Source organism: Triturus cristatus, chromosome 1_1, assembly GCF_964204655.1.
Source record: "Triturus cristatus chromosome 1_1, aTriCri1.1, whole genome shotgun sequence".
Classification (NCBI taxonomy): Eukaryota; Metazoa; Chordata; class Amphibia; order Caudata; family Salamandridae; genus Triturus; species Triturus cristatus.
The window spans coordinates 288,404,589-288,423,399 of NC_140579.1; positions in this window are offsets into that span (position 1 = coordinate 288,404,589).

Genomic DNA, 18,811 nt, shown 5'->3' on the forward strand with positions numbered 1-18,811 from the left:
GACTTGGCCATATGCAAATCAGTCTGACCCTGTGCCTCATGGGAACAGCCCAGCCCGAACTGCCAAGCCATGCCTTCCCATGACCGGAAACAAGCTTCCTAGGACCGGTTTCTGGCATTTCAGCCGTCTTCAGCCAGGTTTGCTTGAATCCAGTGGCAAAGTGAGCAAGGGACTCACGTCTGAGCATACCCTGCCAACTTATGGCGAACAAAGCGGTACAAAAGGGGGTGGTGATAGACGGAGCATCAGAACTAATCAAACACTCACACCCTGTCAACAGATCTGGGTTTGATCCATCACTGTTCTTTAGCCCACTCTGCCACCCCAGTTCAGACATGGCCATATGCAAATCAGTCTGACCCTGTGCCTCATGGGAACAGTCCAGCCCGAACTGCCAAGCCATGCCTTCCCTGGACCGGAAACAAGCTTCCTAGGAGCGGTTTCTGGTATTTCTGACGTCTTCAGCCAGGCTTGCTTGAACCCTGTGGCAAAGTGAGCAAGGGACTTACGTCTGAGCATACCCTGCCAACTTATGGCGAACAAAGCGGTACAAAAGCGGGTGGTGATAGACGGAGCATCAGAACTAATCAAACACTCACACCCAGTCAACAGATCTGCGTTGGATCCATCACCGTTCTTTAGCTCACTCTGCCACCCCAGTTCAGACATGGCTATATGCAAATCAGTCTGACACTGTGCCTCATGGGAACAGTCCAGCCCGAACTGCCAAGCCATGCCTTCCCTGGACCAGAAACAAGCTTCCTGGGACCGGTTTCTGGCATTTCAGCTGTCTTCAGCCAGGCTTGCTTGAATCCAGTGGCAAAGTGAGCAAGGGACTCATGTCTGAGCATCCCATGCCAACTTATGGCGAACAAAGCGGTACAAAAGGGGATGGTGATAGACGGAGCATCAGAATTAATCAAACACTCACACCCAGTCAACAGATCTGGGTTTGATCCATCACCGTTCTTTAGCCCACTCTGCCACCCCAGTTCAGACATGGCCATATGCAAATCAGTCTGACCCTGTGCCTCATGGGAACAGTCCAGCCCGAACTGCCAAACCATGCCTTACCTGGACCGGAAACAAGCTTCCTAGGACCGGTTTCTGGCATTTCAGCCGTCATCAGCCAGGCTTGCTTGAATCCAGTGGCAAAGTGAGCAAGGGACTCACGTTTGAGCATACCCTGCCAACTTATGGCGAACAAAGCGGTACAAAAGGGGGTGGTGATAGACGGAGCATCAGAACTAATCAAACACTCACACCCAGTCAACAGATATGGGTTTGATCCATCACCGTTCTTTAGCCCACTCTGCCACCCCAGTTCAGACATGGCCATATGCAAATCAGTCTTACCCTGTGCCTCATTGTAACAGTCCAGCCCGAACTGCCAAGCCATGCTTTCCCTGGACCGGAAACAAGCTTCCTAGGACCGGTTTCTGGCATTTCAGCCATCTTCAGCCAGGCTTGCTTGAATCCATTGGCAAAGTGAGCAAGGGACTCACGTCTGAGCATACCCTGCCAACTTATGGCGAACAAAGCGGTACAAAAGGGGGTGGTGATAGACGGAGCATCAGAAATAATCAAACACTCACACCCAGTCAACAGATCTGCGTTTGATCCATCACCGTTCTTTAGCCCACTCTGCCACCCCAGTTCAGACATGGCCAAATACAAATCAGTCTGACCCTGTGCCTCATGGGAACAGTCCAGCCCGAACTGCCAAGCCATGCCTTCCCATGACCGGAAACAAGCTTCCTAGGACCGGTTTCTGGCATTTCAGCCGTCTTCAGCCAGGCTTGCTTGAATCCAGTGGCAAAGTGAGCAAGGGACTCACGTCTGAGCATACCCTGCCAACTTATGGCGAACAAAGCGGTACAAAAGGGGGTGGTGATAGACGGAGCATCAGAACTAATCAAACACTCACACCCAGTCAACAGATCTGGGTTTGATCCATCACCGTTCTTTAGCCCACTCTGCCACCCCAGTTCAGACATGGCCATATGCAAATCAGTCTGACCCTGTGCCTCATGGTAACAGTCCAGCCCGAACTGCCAAGCCATGCCTTCCCTGGACCGGAAACAAGCTTCCTAGGACCAGTTTCTGGCATTTCAGCAGTCTTCAGCCAGGCTTGCTTGAATCCAGTGGCAAAGTGAGCAAGGGACTCACGTCTGAGCATACCCTGCCAACTTATGGCGAACAATGCGGTACAAAAGGAGGTGGTGATAGACGGAGCATCAGAACTAATCAAACACTTACACCCAGTTAACAGATCTGGGTTTGATCCATCACCGTTCTTTAGCCCACTCTGCCACCCCAGTTCAGACATGGCCATATGCAAATCAGTCTGACCCTGTGCCTCATGGGAACAGTCCAGCCCGAACTGCCAAGCCATGCCTTCCCATGACAGGAAACAAGCTTCCTAGGACCGGTTTCTGGCATTTCAGCCGTCTTCAGCCAGGCTTGCTTGAATCCAGTGGCAAAGTGTGCAAGGGACTCACGTCTGAGCATACCCTGCCAACTTATGGCGAACAAAGCGGTAAAAAAGGGGGTGGTGATAGACGGAGCATCAGAACTAAAAAAACACTCACACCCAGTCAACAGATCTGGGTTTGATCCATCACCGTTCTTTAGCCCACTCTGCCACCCCAGTTCAGACATGGCCATCTGCAAATCAGTCTGACCCTGTGCCTCATGGGAACAGTCCAGCCCGAATTGCCAAGCCATGCCTTCCATGGACCGGAAACAAGCTTCCTAGGACTGGTTTCTGGCATTTCAGCCGTCTTCAGCCAGGCTTGCTTGAATCCAGTGGCAAAGTGAGCAAGGGACTCACGTCTGAGCATACCCTGCCAACTTATGGCGAACAAAGCGGTACAAAAGGGGGTGGTCATAGACGGAGCATCAGAACTAATCAAACACTCACACCCAGTCAACAGATCTGGGTTTGATCCATCACCGTTCTTTAGCCCACTCTGCCACCCCAGTTCAGACATGGCCATATGCAAATCAGTCTGACCCTGTGCCTCATGGGAACAGTCCAGCCCGAACTGCCAAGCCATGCCTTCCCTGGACCGGAAACAAGCTTCCTAGGACCGGTTTCTGGCATTTCAGCCGTCTTCAGCCAGGCTTGCTTGAATCCAGTGGCAAAGTGAGCAAGGGACTCAAGTCTGAGCATACCCTGCCAACTTATGGCGAACAAAGCGGTACAAAAGGGGGTGGTGATAGACGGAGCATCAGAACTAATCAAACACTCACACCCAGTCAACAGATCTGGGTTTGATCCATCACCGTTCTTTAGCCAACTCTGCCACCCCAGTTCAGACATTGCCATATGCAAATCAGTCTGACCCTGTGCCTCATGGGAACAGTCCAGCCCGAACTGCCAAGCCATGCCTTCCCTGGAACGGCAACAATCTTCCTAGGACTGGTTTCTGGCATTTCAGCCGTCTTCAGCCAGGCTTGCTTGAATCCAGTGGCAAAGTGAGCAAGGGACTCACGTCTGAGCATACCCTGCCAACTTATGACGAACAAAGCGGTACAAAAGGGGGTGGTGATAGACAGAGCTTCAGAACTAATCAAACACTCACAACCAGTCAACAGATCTGGGTTTGATCCATCACCGTTCTTTAGCCCACTCTGCCACCCCAGTTCAGACTTGGCCATATGCAAATCAGTCTGACCCTGTGCCTCATGGGAAAAGCCCAGCCCGAACTGCCAAGCCATGCCTTCCCATGACCGGAAACAAGCTTCCTAGGACCGGTTTCTAGCATTTCAGCCGTCTTCAGCCAGGTTTGCTTGAATCCAGTGGCAAAGTGAGCAAGGGACTCACGTCTGAGCATACCCTGCCAACTTATGGCGAACAAAGTGGTACAAAAGGGGGTGGTGATAGACGGAGCATCAGAACTAATCAAACACTCACACCCAGTCAACAGATCTGCGTTTGATCCATCACCGTTCTTTAGCCCACTCTGCCACCCCAGTTCAGACATGGCCAAATACAAATCAGTCTGACCCTGTGCCTCATGGGAACAGTCCAGCCCGAACTGCCAAGCCATGCCTTCCCATGACCGGAAACAAGCTTCCTAGGACCGGTTTCTGGCATTTCAGCCGTCTTCAGCCATGCTTGCTTTAATCCAGTGGCAAAGTGAGCAAGGGACTCACGTCTGAGCATACCCTGCCAACTTATGGCGAACAAAGCGGTACAAAAGGGGGTGGTGATAGACGGAGCATCAGAACGAATCAAACACTCACACCCAGTCAACAGATCTGGGTTTGATCCATCACCGTTCTTTAGCCCACTCTGCCACCCCAGTTCAGACATGGCCATATGCAAATCAGTCTGACCCTGTGCCTCATGGTAACAGTCCAGCCCGAACTGCCAAGCCATGCCTTCCCTGGACCGGAAACAAGCTTCCTAGGACCAGTTTCTGGCATTTCAGCAGTCTTCAGCCAGGCTTGCTTGAATCCAGTGGCAAAGTGAGCAAGGGACTCACGTCTGAGCATACCCTGCCAACTTATGGCGAACAATGCGGTACAAAAGGAGGTGGTGATAGACGGAGCATCAGAACTAATCAAACACTTACACCCAGTCAACAGATCTGGGTTTGATCCATCACCGTTCTTTAGCCCACTCTGCCACCCCAGTTCAGACATGGCCATATGCAAATCAGTCTGACCCTGTGCCTCATGGGAACAGTCCAGCCCGAACTGCCAAGCCATGCCTTCCCATGACAGGAAACAAGCTTCCTAGGACCGGTTTCTGGCATTTCAGCCGTCTTCAGCCAGGCTTGCTTGAATCCAGTGGCAAAGTGTGCAAGGGACTCACGTCTGAGCATACCCTGCCAACTTATGGCGAACAAAGCGGTAAAAAAGGGGGTGGTGATAGACGGAGCATCAGAACTAAAAAAACACTCACACCCAGTCAACAGATCTGGGTTTGATCCATCACCGTTCTTTAGCCCACTCTGCCACCCCAGTTCAGACATGGCCATCTGCAAATCAGTCTGACCCTGTGCCTCATGGGAACAGTCCAGCCCGAATTGCCAAGCCATGCCTTCCATGGACCGGAAACAAGCTTCCTAGGACCGGTTTCTGGCATTTCAGCCGTCTTCAGCCAGGCTTGCTTGAATCCAGTGGCAAAGTGAGCAAGGGACTCACGCCTGAGCATACCCTGCCAACTTATGACGAACAAAGCGGTACAAAAGGGGGTGGTGATAGACAGAGCATCAGAACTAATCAAACACTCACAACCAGTCAACAGATCTGGGTTTGATCCATCACCGTTCTTTAGCCCTCTCTGCCACCCCAGTTCAGACTTGGCCATATGCAAATCAGTCTGACCCTGTGCCTCATGGGAAAATCCCAGCCCGAACTGCCAAGCCATGCCTTCCCATGACCGGAAACAATCTTCCTAGGACCGGTTTCTAGCATTTCAGCCGTCTTCAGCCAGGTTTGCTTGAATCCAGTGGCAAAGTGAGCAAGGGACTCACGTCTGAGCATACCCTGCCAACTTATGGCGAACAAAGTGGTACAAAAGGGGGTGGTGATAGACGGAGCATCAGAACTAATCAAACACTCACACCCTGTCAACAGATCTGGGTTTGATCCATCACCGTTCTTTAGCCTACTCTGCCACCCCAGTTCAGACATGGCCATATGCAAATCAGTCTGACCCTGTGCCTCATGGGAACAGTCCAGCACGAACTGCCAAGCCATGCCTTCCCTGGACCGGAAACAAGCTTCCTAGGAGCGGTTTCTGGCATTTCTGACGTCTTCAGCCAGGCTTGCTTGAACCCAGTGGCAAAGTGAGCAAGGGACTTACGTCTGAGCATACCCTGCCAACTTATGGCGAACAAAGCGGTACAAAAGCGGGTGGTGATAGACGGAGCATCAGAACTAATCAAACACTCACACCCAGTCAACAGATCTGCGTTGGATCCATCACCGTTCTTTAGCTCACTCTGCCACCCCAGTTCAGACATGGCCATATGCAAATCAGTCTGACACTGTGCCTCATGGGAACAGTCCAGCCCGAACTCCCAAGCCATGCCTTCCCTGGACCGGAAACAAGCTTCCTGGGACCGGTTTCTGGCATTTCAGCTGTCTTCAGCCAGGCTTGCTTGAATCCAGTGGCAAAGTGAGCAAGGGACTCACGTCTGAGCATACCATGCCAACTTATGGCGAAAAAAGCGGTACAAAAGGGGATGGTGATAGACGGAGCATCAGAATTAATCAAACACTCACACCCAGTCAACAGATCTGGGTTTGATCCATCACCGTTCTTTAGCCCACTCTGCCACCCCAGTTCAGACATGGCCATATGCAAATCAGTCTGACCCTGTGCCTCATGGGAACAGTCCAGCCCGAACTGCCAAACCATGCCTTACCTGGACCGGAAACAAGCTTCCTAGGACCGGTTTCTGGCATTTCAGCCGTCTTCAGCCAGGCTTGCTTGAATCCAGTGGCAAAGTGAGCAAGGGACTCACGTCTGAGCATACCCTGCCAACTTATGGCGAACAAAGCGGTACAAAAGGGGGTGGTGATAGACGGAGCATCAGAACTAATCAAACACTCACACCCAGTCAACAGATCTGGGTTTGATCCATCACCGTTCTTTAGCCCACTCTGCCACCCCAGTTCAGACATGGCCATATGCAAATCAGTCTTACCCTGTGCCTCATGGTAACAGTCCAGCCCGAACTGCCAAGCCATGCCTTCCCTGGACCGGAAACAAGCTTCCTAGGACCGGTCTCTGGCATTTCAGCCATCTTCAGCCAGGCTTGCTTGAATCCATTGGCAAAGTGAGCAAGGGACTCACGTCTGAGCATACCCTGCCAACTTATGGCGAACAAAGCGGTACAAAAGGGGGTGGTGATAGACGGAGCATCAGAACTAATCAAACACTCACACCCAGTCAACAGATCTGGGTTTGATCCATCACCGTTCTTTAGCCCACTCTGCCACCCCAGTTCAGACATGGCCATATGCAAATCAGTCTGACCCTGTGCCTCATGGGAGTCCAGCCCGAACTGCCAAGCCATGCCTTCCCATGACAGAATACAAGCTTCCTAGGACCGGTTTCTGGCATTTCAGCCGTCTTCAGCCAGGCTTGCTTGAATCCAGTGGCAAAGTGTGCAAGGGACTCACGTCTGAGCATACCCTGCCAACTTATGGCGAACAAAGTGGTAAAAAAGGGGGTGGTGATAGATGGAGCATCAGAACTAATCAAACACTCACACCCAGTCAACAGATCTGGGTTTGATCCATCACCGTTCTTTAGCCCACTCTGCCACCCCAGTTCAGACATGGCCATATGCAAATCAGTCTGACCCTGCGCCTCATGGGAACAGTCCAGCCCGAACTGCCAAGCCATGCCTTCCCTGGACCGGAAACAAGCTTCCTAGGACCGGTTTCTGGCATTTCAGCCGTCTTCAGCCAGGCTTGCTTGAATCCAGTGGCAAAGTGAGCAAGGGACTCACGTCTGAGCATACCCTGCCAACTTATGGCGAACAAAGCGGTACAAAAGGGGATGGTGATAGACGGAGCATCAGAACTAATCAAACACTCACACCCAGTCAACAGATCTGGGTTTGATCCATCACCGTTCTTTAGCCCACTCTGCCACCCCAGTTCAGACATGGCCATATGCAAATCAGTCTGACCCTGTGCCTCATGGGAACAGTCCAGCCCGAACTGCCAAGCCATGCCTTGCCTGGACCGGAAACAAGCTTCCTAGGACCAGTTTCTGGCATTTCAGCCGTCTTCAGCCAGGCTTGCTTGAAGCCAGTGGCAAAGTGAGCAAGGGACTCACGTCTGAGCATACCCTGCCAACTTATGGCGAACAAAGCGGTACAAAAGGGGGTGGTGATAGACGGAGCATCAGAACTAATCAAACACTCACACCCAGTCAACAGAACTGGGTTTGATCCATCACCGTTCTTTAGCCCACTCTGCCACCCCAGTTCAGACATGGCCATGTGCAAATCAGTCTGACCCTGTGCCTCATGGGAACAGTCCAGCCCGAACTGCCAAGCCATGCCTTCCCTGGACCGGAAACAAGCTTCCTAGGACCGGTTTCTGGCATTTCAGCTGTCTTCAGCCAGGCTTGCTTGAATCCAGTGGCAAAGTGAGCAAGGGACTCACATCTGAGCATACCCTGCCAACTTATGGCGAACAAAGCGGTACAAAAGGGGGTGGTGATAGACGGAGCATCAGAACTAATCAAACACTCACACCCAGTCAACAGATCTGCGTTTGATCCATCACCGTTCTTTAGCCCACTCTTCCACCCCAGTTCAGACATGGCCATATGCAAATCAGTCTGACCCTGTGCCTCATGGGAACAGTCCAGCCCGAACTGCCAAGCCATGCCTTCCCTGGACCGGAAACAAGCTTCCTAGGACCGGTTTCTGGCATTTCAGCCGTTTTCAGCCAGGCTTGCTTGAATCCAGTGGCAAAGTGAGCAAGGGACTCACGTCTGAGCATACCCTGCCAACTTATGGCGAACAATGCGGTACAAAAGGGGGTGGTGATAGACGGAGCATCAGAACTAATCAAACACTTACACCCAATCAACAGATCTGGGTTTGATCCATCACCGTTCTTTAGCCCACTCTGCCACCCCAGTTCAGACATGGCCATATACAAATCAGTCTGACCCTGTGCTTCATGGGAACAGTCCAGCCCGAACTGCCAAGCCATGCCTTCCCTGGACTGGAAACAAGCTTCCTAGGACCGGTTTCTGGCATTTCAGACGTTTTCAGCCAGGCTTGCTTGAATCCAGTGGCAAAGTGAGCAAGGGACTCACGTCTGAGCATACCCTGCAAACTTATGGCGAACAAAGCGGTACAAAAGGGGGTGGTGATAGACGGAGCATCAGAACTAATCAAACACTCACACCCAGTCAACAGATCTGCGTTTGATCCATCACCGTTCTTTAGCCCACTCTGCCACCCCAGTTCAGACATGGCCATATGCAAATCAGTCTGACCCTGTGCCTCATGGGAACAGTCCAGCCCGAACTGCCAAGCCATGCCTTCCCTGGACCGGAAACAAGCTTCCTAGGACCGGTTTCTGGCATTTCAGCCGTCTTCAGCCAGGCTTGCTTGAATCCAGTGGCAAAGTGAGCAAGGGACTCACGTCTGAGCATACCCTGCCAACTTATGGCGAACAAAGCGGTACAAAAGGGGGTGGTGATAGACGGAGCATCAGAACTAATCAAACACTCACACCCAGTCAACAGATCTGGGTTTGATCCATCACCGTTCTTTAGCCCACTCTGCCACCCCAGTTCAGACACGGCCATATGCAAATCAGTCCGACCCTGTGCCTCATGGTAACAGTCCAGCCCGAACTGCCAAGTCATGCCTTCCCTGGACCGGAAACAAGCTTCCTAGGACCGGTTTCTGGCATTTCAGCCGTTTTCAGCCAGGCTTGCTTGAATCCAGTGGCAAAGTGAGCAAGGAACTCACGTCTGAGCATACCCTGCCAACTTATGGCGAACAAAGCGGTACAAAAGGGGTTGGTGATAGACAGAGCATCAGAACTAATCAAACACTCACACCCAGTCAACAGATATGGGTTTGATCCATCACCGTTCTTTAGCCCACTCTGCCACCCCAGTTCAGACATGGCCATATGCAAATCAGTCTGACCCTGTGCCTCATGGGAACAGTCCAGCCCGAACTGCCAAGCCAGGCCTTGCCTGGACCGGAAACAAGCTTCCTAGGACCAGTTTCTGGCATTTCAGCCGTCTTCAGCCAGGCTTGCTTGAAGCCAGTGGCAAAGTGAGCAAGGGACTCACGTCTGAGCATACCCTGCCAACTTATGGCGAACAAAGCGGTACAAAAGGGGGTGGTGATAGACAGAGCATCAGAACTAACCAAACACTCACACCCTGTCAACAGATCTGGGTTTGATCCATCACCGTTCTTTAGCCCACTCTGCCACCCCAGTTCAGACATGGCCATATGCAAATCAGTCTGACCCTATGCCTCATGGGAACAGTCCAGCCCGAGCTGCCAAGCCATGCCTTCCCTGGACCGGAAACAAGCTTCCTAGGACCGATTTCTGGCATTTCAGCCATCTTCAGCCAGGCTTGCTTGAATCCAGTGGCAAAGTGAGCAAGGGACTCACGTCTGAGCATACCCTGCCAACTTATGGCGAACAAAGCGGTACAAAAGGGGGTGGTGATAGACGGAGCATCAGAACTAATCAAACACTCACACCCAGTCAACAGATCTGGGTTTGATCCATCACCGTTCTTTAGCCCACTCTGCCACCCCAGTTCAGACATGGCCATATGCAAATCAGTCCGACCCTGTGCCTCATGGTAACAGTCCAGCCCGAACTGCCAAGTCATGCCTTCCCTGGACCGGAAACAAGCTTCCTAGGACCGGTTTCTGGCATTTCAGCCGTTTTCAGCCAGGCTTGCTTGAATCCAGTGGCAAAGTGAGCAAGGAACTCACGTCTGAGCATACCCTGCCAACTTATGGCGAACAAAGCGGTACAAAAGGGGTTGGTGATAGACAGAGCATCAGAACTAATCAAACACTCACACCCAGTCAACAGATATGGGTTTGATCCATCACCGTTCTTTAGCCCACTCTGCCACCCCAGTTCAGACATGGCCATATGCAAATCAGTCTGACCCTGTGCCTCATGGGAACAGTCCAGCCCGAACTGCCAAGCCAGGCCTTGCCTGGACCGGAAACAAGCTTCCTAGGACCAGTTTCTGGCATTTCAGCCGTCTTCAGCCAGGCTTGCTTGAAGCCAGTGGCAAAGTGAGCAAGGGACTCACGTCTGAGCATACCCTGCCAACTTATGGCGAACAAAGCGGTACAAAAGGGGGTGGTGATAGACAGAGCATCAGAACTAACCAAACACTCACACCCTGTCAACAGATCTGGGTTTGATCCATCACCGTTCTTTAGCCCACTCTGCCACCCCAGTTCAGACATGGCCATATGCAAATCAGTCTGACCCTATGCCTCATGGGAACAGTCCAGCCCGAGCTGCCAAGCCATGCCTTCCCTGGACCGGAAACAAGCTTCCTAGGACCGATTTCTGGCATTTCAGCCATCTTCAGCCAGGCTTGCTTGAATCCAGTGGCAAAGTGAGCAAGGGACTCACGTCTGAGCATACCCTGCCAACTTATGGCGAACAAAGCGGTACAAAAGGGGGTGGTGATAGACGGAGCATCAGAACTAATCAAACACTCACACCCAGTCAACAGATCTGGGTTTGATCCATCACCGTTGTTTAGCCCACTCTGCCACCCCAGTTCAGACATGGCCATATGCAAAGCAGTCTGACCCTGTGCCTCATGGGAACAGTCCAGCCCGAACTGCCAAGCCATGCCTTACCTGGACCGGAAACAAGCTTCCTAGGACTGGTTTCTGGCATTCCAGCCGTCTTCAGCCAGGCTTGCTTGAATCCAGTGGCAAAGTGAGCAAGGGACTCACGTCTGAGCATACCCTGCAAACTTATGGCAAACAAAGCGGTACAAAAGGGGGTGGTGATAGACGGAGCATCAGAACTAATCAAACACTCACAACCAGTCAACAGATCTGGGTTTGATCCATCACCGTTCTTTAGCCCACTCTGCCACCCCAGTTCAGACTTGGCCATATGCAAATCAGTCTGACCCTGTGCCTCATGGGAACAGCCCAGCCCGAACTGCCAAGCCATGCCTTCCCATGACCGGAAACAAGCTTCCTAGGACCGGTTTCTGGCATTTCAGCCGTCTTCAGCCAGGTTTGCTTGAATCCAGTGGCAAAGTGAGCAAGGGACTCACGTCTGAGCATACCCTGCCAACTTATGGCGAACAAAGCGGTACAAAAGGGGGTGGTGATAGACGGAGCATCAGAACTAATCAAACACTCACACCCTGTCAACAGATCTGGGTTTGATCCATCACTGTTCTTTAGCCCACTCTGCCACCCCAGTTCAGACATGGCCATATGCAAATCAGTCTGACCCTGTGCCTCATGGGAACAGTCCAGCCCGAACTGCCAAGCCATGCCTTCCCTGGACCGGAAACAAGCTTCCTAGGAGCGGTTTCTGGTATTTCTGACGTCTTCAGCCAGGCTTGCTTGAACCCTGTGGCAAAGTGAGCAAGGGACTTACGTCTGAGCATACCCTGCCAACTTATGGCGAACAAAGCGGTACAAAAGCGGGTGGTGATAGACGGAGCATCAGAACTAATCAAACACTCACACCCAGTCAACAGATCTGCGTTGGATCCATCACCGTTCTTTAGCTCACTCTGCCACCCCAGTTCAGACATGGCTATATGCAAATCAGTCTGACACTGTGCCTCATTGTAACAGTCCAGCCCGAACTGCCAAGCCATGCCTTCCCTGGACCGGAAACAAGCTTCCTAGGACCGGTTTCTGGCATTTCAGCCATCTTCAGCCAGGCTTGCTTGAATCCATTGGCAAAGTGAGCAAGGGACTCACGTCTGAGCATACCCTGCCAACTTATGGCGAACAAAGCGGTACAAAAGGGGGTGGTGATAGACGGAGCATCAGAACTAATCAAACACTCACACCCAGTCAACAGATCTGCGTTTGATCCATCACCGTTCTTTAGCCCACTCTGCCACCCCAGTTCAGACATGGCCAAATACAAATCAGTCTGACCCTGTGCCTCATGGGAACAGTCCAGCCCGAACTGCCAAGCCATGCCTTCCCATAACCGGAAACAAGCTTCCTAGGACCGGTTTCTGGCATTTCAGCCGTCTTCAGCCAGGCTTGCTTGAATCCAGTGGCAAAGTGAGCAAGGGACTCACGTCTGAGCATACCCTGCCAACTTATGGCGAACAAAGCGGTACAAAAGGGGGTGGTGATAGACGGAGCATCAGAACTAATCAAACACTCACACCCAGTCAACAGATCTGGGTTTGATCCATCACCGTTCTTTAGCCCACTCTGCCACCCCAGTTCAGACATGGCCATATGCAAATCAGTCTGACCCTGTGCCTCATGGTAACAGTCCAGCCCGAACTGCCAAGCCATGCCTTCCCTGGACCGGAAACAAGCTTCCTAGGACCAGTTTCTGGCATTTCAGCAGTCTTCAGCCAGGCTTGCTTGAATCCAGTGGCAAAGTGAGCAAGGGACTCACGTCTGAGCATACCCTGCCAACTTATGGCGAACAATGCGGTACAAAAGGAGGTGGTGATAGACGGAGCATCAGAACTAATCAAACACTTACACCCAGTCAACAGATCTGGGTTTGATCCATCACCGTTCTTTAGCCCACTCTGCCACCCCAGTTCAGACATGGCCATATGCAAATCAGTCTGACCCTGTGCCTCATGGGAACAGTCCAGCCCGAACTGCCAAGCCATGCCTTCCCATGACAGGAAACAAGCTTCCTAGGACCGGTTTCTGGCATTTCAGCCGTCTTCAGCCAGGCTTGCTTGAATCCAGTGGCAAAGTGTGCAAGGGACTCACGTCTGAGCATACCCTGCCAACTTATGGCGAACAAAGCGGTAAAAAAGGGGGTGGTGATAGACGGAGCATCAGAACTAAAAAAACACTCACACCCAGTCAACAGATCTGGGTTTGATCCATCACCGTTCTTTAGCCCACTCTGCCACCCCAGTTCAGACATGGCCATCTGCAAATCAGTCTGACCCTGTGCCTCATGGGAACAGTCCAGCCCGAATTGCCAAGCCATGCCTTCCATGGACCGGAAACAAGCTTCCTAGGACCGGTTTCTGGCATTTCAGCCGTCTTCAGCCAGGCTTGCTTGAATCCAGTGGCAAAGTGAGCAAGGGACTCACGTCTGAGCATACCCTGCCAACTTATGGCGAACAAAGCGGTACAAAAGGGGGTGGTCATAGACGGAGCATCAGAACTAATCAAACACTCACACCCAGTCAACAGATCTGGGTTTGATCCATCACCGTTCTTTAGCCCACTCTGCCACCCCAGTTCAGACATGGCCATATGCAAATCAGTCTGACCCTGTGCCTCATGGGAACAGTCCAGCCCGAACTGCCAAGCCATGCCTTCCCTGGACCGGAAACAAGCTTCCTAGGACCGGTTTCTGGCATTTCAGCCGTCTTCAGCCAGGCTTGCTTGAATCCAGTGGCAAAGTGAGCAAGGGACTCAAGTCTGAGCATACCCTGCCAACTTATGGCGAACAAAGCGGTACAAAAGGGGGTGGTGATAGACGGAGCATCAGAACTAATCAAACACTCACACCCAGTCAACAGATCTGGGTTTGATCCATCACCGTTCTTTAGCCAACTCTGCCACCCCAGTTCAGACATTGCCATATGCAAATCAGTCTGACCCTGTGCCTCATGGGAACAGTCCAGCCCGAACTGCCAAGCCATGCCTTCCCATGACAGGAAACAAGCTTCCTAGGACTGGTTTCTGGCATTCCAGCCGTCTTCAGCCAGGCTTGCTTGAATCCAGTGGCAAAGTGAGCAAGGGACTCACGTCTGAGCATACCCTGCCAACTTATGGCGAACAAAGCGGTACAAAAGGGGGTGGTGATAGACGGAGCATCAGAACTAATCAAACACTCACACCCAGTCAACAGAACGGGGTTTGATCCATCACCGTTCTTTAGCCCACTCTGCCACCCCAGTTTAGACATGGCCATGTGCAAATCAGTCTGACCCTGTGCCTCATGGGAACAGTCCAGCCCGAACTGCCAAGCCATGCCTTCCCTGGACTGGAAACAAGCTTCCTAGGACCGGTTTCTGGCATTTCAGCTGTCTTCAGCCAGGCTTGCTTGAATCCAGTGGCAAAGTGAGCAAGGGTCTCACGTCTGAGCATACCCTGCCAACTTATGGCGAACAAAGCGGTACAAAAGGGGGTGGTGATAGACGGAGCATCAGAACTAATCAAACACTCACACCCAGTCAACAGATCTGCGTTTGCTCCATCACCGTTCTTTAGCCCACTCTTCCACCCCAGTTCAGACATGGCCATATGCAAATCAGTCTGACCCTGTGCCTCATGGGAACAGTCCAGCCCGAACTGCCAAGCCATGCCTTCCCTGGACCGGAAACAAGCTTCCTAGGACCGGTTTCTGGCATTTCAGCCGTCTTCAGCCAGGCTTGCTTGAATCCAGTGGCAAAGTGAGCAAGGGACTCACGTCTGGGCATACCATGCCAACTTATGGCGAACAAAGCGGTACAAAAGGGGATGGTGATAGACGGAGCATCAGAATTAATCAAACACTCACACCCAGTCAACAGATCTGGGTTTGATCCATCACCGTTCTTTAGCCCACTCTGCCACCCCAGTTCAGACACGGCCATATGCAAATCAGTCTGACCCTGTGCCTCATGGTAACAGTCCAGCCCGAACTGCCAAGCCATGCCTTCCCTGGACCGGAAACAAGCTTCCTAGGACCGGTTTCTGGCATTTCAGCCGTCTTCAGCCAGGCTTGCTTGAATCCAGTGGCAAAGTGAGCAGGGGACTCACGTCTGAGCATACCCTGCCAACTTATGGCGAACAAAGCGGTACAAAAGGGGGTGGTGATAGACGGAGCATCAGAACTAATCAAACACTTACACCCAGTCAAAAGATCTGGGTTTGATCCATCACCGTTCTTTAGCCCACTCTGCCACCCCAGTTCGGACATGGCCATATTCAAATCAGTCTGACCCTGTGCCTCATGGGAACAGTCCAGCCCGAACTGCCAAGCCATGCCTTCCCTGGACCGGAAACAAGCTTCCTAGGACCGGTTTCTGGCATTTCAGCCGTCTTCAGCCAGGCTTGCTTGAATCCAGTGGCAATGTGAGCAAGGGACTCACGTCTGAGCATACCCTGCCAACTTATGGCGAACAAAGCGGTACAAAAGGGGGTGGTGATAGACGGAGCATCAGAACTAATCAAACACTCACACCCTGTCAACAGATCTGGGTTTGATCCATCACCGTTCTTTAGCCCACTCTGCCACCCCAGTTCAGACATGGCCATATGCAAATCAGTCTGACCCTGTGCCTCATGGGAACAGTCCAGCCCGAACTGCCAAGCCATGCCTTCCCTGGACCAGAAACAAGCTTCCTAGGACCGGTTTCTGGCATTTCAGCCGTCTTCAGCAAGGCTTGCTTGAATCCAGTGGCAAAGTGAGCAAGGGACTCACGTCTGAGCATACCCTGCCAACTTATGGCGAACAAAGCGGTACAAAAGGGGGTGGTGATAGACGGAGCATCAGAACTAATCAAACACTCACACCCAGTCAAAAGATCTGGGTTTGATCCATCACCGTTGTTTAGCCCACTCTGCCACCCCAGTTCAGACATGGCCATATGCAAAGCAGTCTGACCCTGTGCCTCATGGGAACAGTCCAGCCCGAACTGCCAAGCCATGCCTTCCCTGGACCGGAAACAAGCTTCCTAGGACCGGTTTCTGGCATTTCTGCCGTCTTCAGCCAGGCTTGCTTGAATCCAGTGGCAAAGTGAGCAAGGGACTCACGTCTGAGCATACCCTGCCAACTTATGGCGAACAAAGCGGTACAAAAGCGGGTGGTGATAGACGGAGCATCAGAACAAATCAAACACTCACACCCAGTCAACAGATCTGCGTTTGATCCATCACCGTTCTTTAGCCCACTCTTCCACCCCAGTTCAGACATGGCCATATGCAAATCAGTCTGACCCTGTGCCTCATGGGAACAGTCCAGCCCGAACTGCCAACCCATGCCTTCCCTGGACCGGAAACAAGCTTCCTAGGACCGGTTTCTGGCATTTCAGCCGTCTTCAGCCAGGCTTGCTTGAATCCAGTGGCAACGTGAGCAAGGGACTCACGTCTGAGAATACCATGCCAACTTATGGCGAACAAAGCGGTACAAAAGGGGATGGTGATAGACGGAGCATCAGAATTAATCAAACACTCACACCCAGTCAACAGTTCTGGGTTTGATCCATCACCGTTCTTTAGCCCACTCTGCCACCCCAGTTCATACACGGCCATATGCAAATCAGTCTGACCCTGTGCCTCATGGTAACAGTCCAGCCCGAACTGCCAAGCCATGCCTTCCCTGGACCGGAAACAAGCTTCCTAGGACCGGTTTCTGGCATTTCAGCCGTCTTCAGCCAGGCTTGCTTGAATCCAGTGGCAAAGTGAGCAGGGGACTCACGTCTGAGCATACCCTGCCAACTTATGGCGAACAAAGCGGTACAAAAGGGGATGGTGATAGACGGAGCATCAGAACTAATCAAACACTCACACCCAGTCAACAGATCTGGGTTTCATCAATCACCGTTCTTTAGCCCACTCTGCCACCCCAGTTCAGACATGGCCATATGCAAATCAGTCTGACCCTGTGCCTCATGGGAACAGTCCAGCCCGAACTGCCAAGCCATGCCTTCCCTGGACCGGAAACAAGCTTCCTAGGACCGGTTTCTGGCATTTCAGCCGTCTTCAGCCAGGCTTGCTTGAATCCAGTGGCAAAGTGAGCAAGGGACTCACGTCTGAGCATACCCTGCCAACTTATGGTGAACAAAGCGGTACAAAAGGGGGTGGTGATAGACGGAGCATCAGAACTAATCAAACACTCACACCCAGTCAACAGATCTGGGTTTGATCCATCACCGTTCTTTAGCCCAGTCCGCCACCCCAGTTCAGACATGGCCATATGCAAATCAGTCTGACTCTGTGCCTCATGGTAACAGTCCTACCGAACTGCCAAGCCATGCCTTCCCTGGACCGGAAACAAGCTTCCTAGGACCGTTTTCTGGCATTTCAGCCGTCTTCAGCCAGGCTTGCTTGAATCCAGTGGCAATGTGAGCAAGGGACTCACGTCTGAGCATACCCTGCCAACTTATGGCGAACAAAGCGGTACAAAAGGGGGTGGTGATAGACGGAGCATCAGAACTAATCAAACACTCACACCCTGTCAACAGATCTGGGTTTGATCCATCACCGTTCTTTAGCCCACTCTGCCACCCCAGTTCAGACATGGCCATATGCAAATCAGTCTGACCCTGTGCCTCATGGGAACAGTCCAGCCCAAACTGCCAAGCTATGCCTTCCCTGGACCGGAAACAAGCTTCCTAGGACTGGTTTCTGGCATTTCAGCCGTCTTCAGCCAGGCTTGCTTGAATCCAGTGGCAAAGTGAGCAAGGGACTCACATCTGAGCATACCCTGCCAACTTATGGCGAACAAAGCTGTACAAAAGGGGGTGGTGATAGACGGAGCATCAGAACTAATAAAACACTCACAACCAGTCAACAGATCTGGGTTTGATCCATCACGGTTCTTTAGCCCACTCTGCCACCCCAGTTCAGACATGGCCATATGCAAATCAGTCTGACCCTGTGCCTCATGGGAACAGTCCAGCCCGAACTGCCAAGCCATGCCTTCCCTGGACCGGAAACAAGCTTCCTAGGACCGGTTTCTGGCATTTCTGCCATCTTCAGCCAGGCTTGCTTGAATCCAGTGGCAAAGTGAGCAAGGGACTCATGTCTGAGCATACCCTGCCAACTTATGGCGAACAAAGCGGTACAAAAGCGGGTGGTGATAGACGGAGCATCAGAACTAATCAAACACTCACACCCAGTCAACAGATCTGCGTTTGATCCATCACCGTTCTTTAGCCCACTCTTCCACCTCAGTTCAGACATGGACATATGCAAATCAGTCTGTCCCTGTGCCTCATTGGAACAGTCCAGCCCGAACTGCCAAGCCATGCCTTCCCTGGACCGGAAACAAGCTTCCTAGGACCGGTTTCTGGCATTTCTGCCATCTTCAGCCAGGCTTGCTTGAATCCAGTGGCAAAGTGAGCAAGGGACTCATGTCTGAGCATACCCTGCCAACTTATGGCGAACAAAGCGGTACAAAA